This window comes from Ochotona curzoniae, unplaced genomic scaffold (genome assembly GCF_017591425.1).
Source record: "Ochotona curzoniae isolate NIBS_2020 unplaced genomic scaffold, NIBS_Ocur_1.0 contig_883, whole genome shotgun sequence".
Classification (NCBI taxonomy): Eukaryota; Metazoa; Chordata; class Mammalia; order Lagomorpha; family Ochotonidae; genus Ochotona; species Ochotona curzoniae.
In genome coordinates, this window is record NW_024466599.1 from 68143603 (window position 1) to 68145933 (window position 2331).

General features: G+C 41.1%; 1 pseudogene; it reads right to left on the bottom strand.

Moving 5' to 3' along the window:
* Nucleotides 1–402: 402 nt before the first annotated feature.
* Nucleotides 403–2000, bottom strand: LOC121164991 (annotated as a pseudogene).
* Nucleotides 2001–2331: the final 331 nt, after the last annotated feature.

The window sequence follows — 2331 nt, forward strand, 5'->3', positions numbered from 1 at the left end:
TTAGGATTGGAGTAGAGTCAATAAAACCACAGCATCAGTGCCTGTTCCTTACAAACAAAGCGACTTTTCCTCTAGAGCACCTCTGAGAAAGATCTGACATATTATTCCTGGTACCTGAGTCTCCATGCCTAAATATCCAGGAGCTCCTAACACTCTGAGCCATCTACCTTTTTTTTCCTCATTAAACCTTGTTTTAATGGGTTTCAGAATTCTGACAGATTTTTAATCAAATTATTTCCTTTAAAAAGTACTGATTGTAAAAATGAATGGCTTAAAATTAAATAAAATTAAAATTTTAAATGAATTAAAAACACACACATACATAAAAACAAAGGTCCAGAAACATTCTTTCCTTATGAAGGTTTTATGATGCATTATGATCACTAACCAGTCTTATACCCTTCAACGTAAATGGTCAATTGAAGCAAATAGTTTTGAGACCATTTTTCCTCCAATGATTAAAACTGGAATAGCAGTAAAACCCCTCTCAGCTTTCTGGGCAGACTTGGTGCCCTTGCCAGCTACAGCAGTCTTTTGTCCATTGCCTTTACCAAAGCCACAGTAGTTGTCTCTTATTAGGAAAACAATCCAGTGGATGATAGAGTTCTTAACAGACATGGGCTTGCCATGAGCCATTTCAACAATGGCCACATCCCTAGAATTCAAGATTTTAGGGCTAGCTTCCACATTCTTTTTTTTTTAAGAATTATTTATTTGTATTGAAATGTCAGATACACAGAGAGAAGGAGAGACAGAAAAAAGAATCTCCTATTCACTAATTCACTCCTCAAGTGGCAGCAACAGCCAGAGCTGAGCCAATACAAAGTCAGGAGCTTATTCTGGGTCTCCCACATGGGCGCAGGGTCCAAAGGCTTTTACTGTTTTCCCAGGCCACAGGCAGGAGCTGTATGGGAAGTGGAGCAGCCAGGACTAGAACCAGCACCCATATGGGATCCCAGCATGCGCAAAGTGGGGACTTTAGCCACTAGGCTACCACGCCAGACCCTCCATATTCTTATTTTCGTCAGCTCAGCAATCTCCCAAGAACCATGTGAGACTCTAAGACAAAGGCATACCCAGCATGTGACCTGAATAGCTCAGGATGATCATCCAAACAGTAAAGTCAGCTGTTTCCACTGGTGGGTGATTTTTGCTGTCACCAGCAATACAGGCACAATGGACATCTTTGACAAACACATCCATGACACTGAAATTCACTTTGTCACTGGGGAAAGGTTCACTCAAAGCTTCATGGTGCATTCCATTAGACTTTAATTCTATGGTGACACTGACTGCAGCAAAGGTTATAACTATGCCAGCTTTGTGAACACCAGCATTACTAGGCACACAGGACAGTACCAGTACCATGTTGGTTGGTGGGAGGGTGCAACCCAGGGCTTTGACCCATGGCACATTAGCGTTTAGCTCCAGTATGTTGTCACTATTCCATCTAGAAATTGACACAAATGCTTCTGTGTCAGGGTTGTAGCAAATTTTCTTAATGCAGGTGCTAACTTCCCTAACAATTTCCTCACTTCTGCCTATAGGGTGGCTCGGTGGAATTGATTCTGTTTACACCGAAAGATCAATTGTACCATACCTAGCACATGAGCCAGAAGGGTATGCTCATAGAGTCACCAGTTTCAAATTCCCCAAACCCAGTAGCAACAATCTGGACGGCACAGTCAACCAGAGATGTCTCTGGAATCATGTCTATGTTAGCCTCTGGGCTCTGCGGCATCGATAAGTCACTTAATATGTGTTGGTCTCAAATGCCCACAGGGAGATGTAGATGGGAAAACCACACTCACATTCAGCATTCGGTTTATCCAAGATGCGGCCACTTCCTATCTCAGCAGCGTCCTCAGATTTTTCAATGGCTCTTTTGTTGATACTCCCACATCTGTAGATAACACAAAATTGATGGACTTGCCCATATCCTCATGTCCAATAACGACACTAATGTGAGTCATTTGATACAGCAATGGTTTTTGTGACATCTGTGTTATGGTGCCAAATCAATTTCAAAAAAGCCCAAATTTCCTTTAATAAATTCCTGTTATACGTTGAACATTTAGAGTTAATTTTCACTGTTGGCAACTAAGACACCGGACACAGAAATATTTTCTCTCACTGCTATAGAACAGAAGGAAAGAGGAGGGAAAGAGAGCAAGAACATGAATGTGCTTTAGGATATCAGCAATTAACCAAATGTTATCTATAGGTCATTTGTGTCATAATCATGTAGAACATGCTTCAAAAATGTAGATGCCTACCTACCCTATGCTTGCTGAATCTGAATTCCTGCAAGTAATTTACGAAACTTCATTT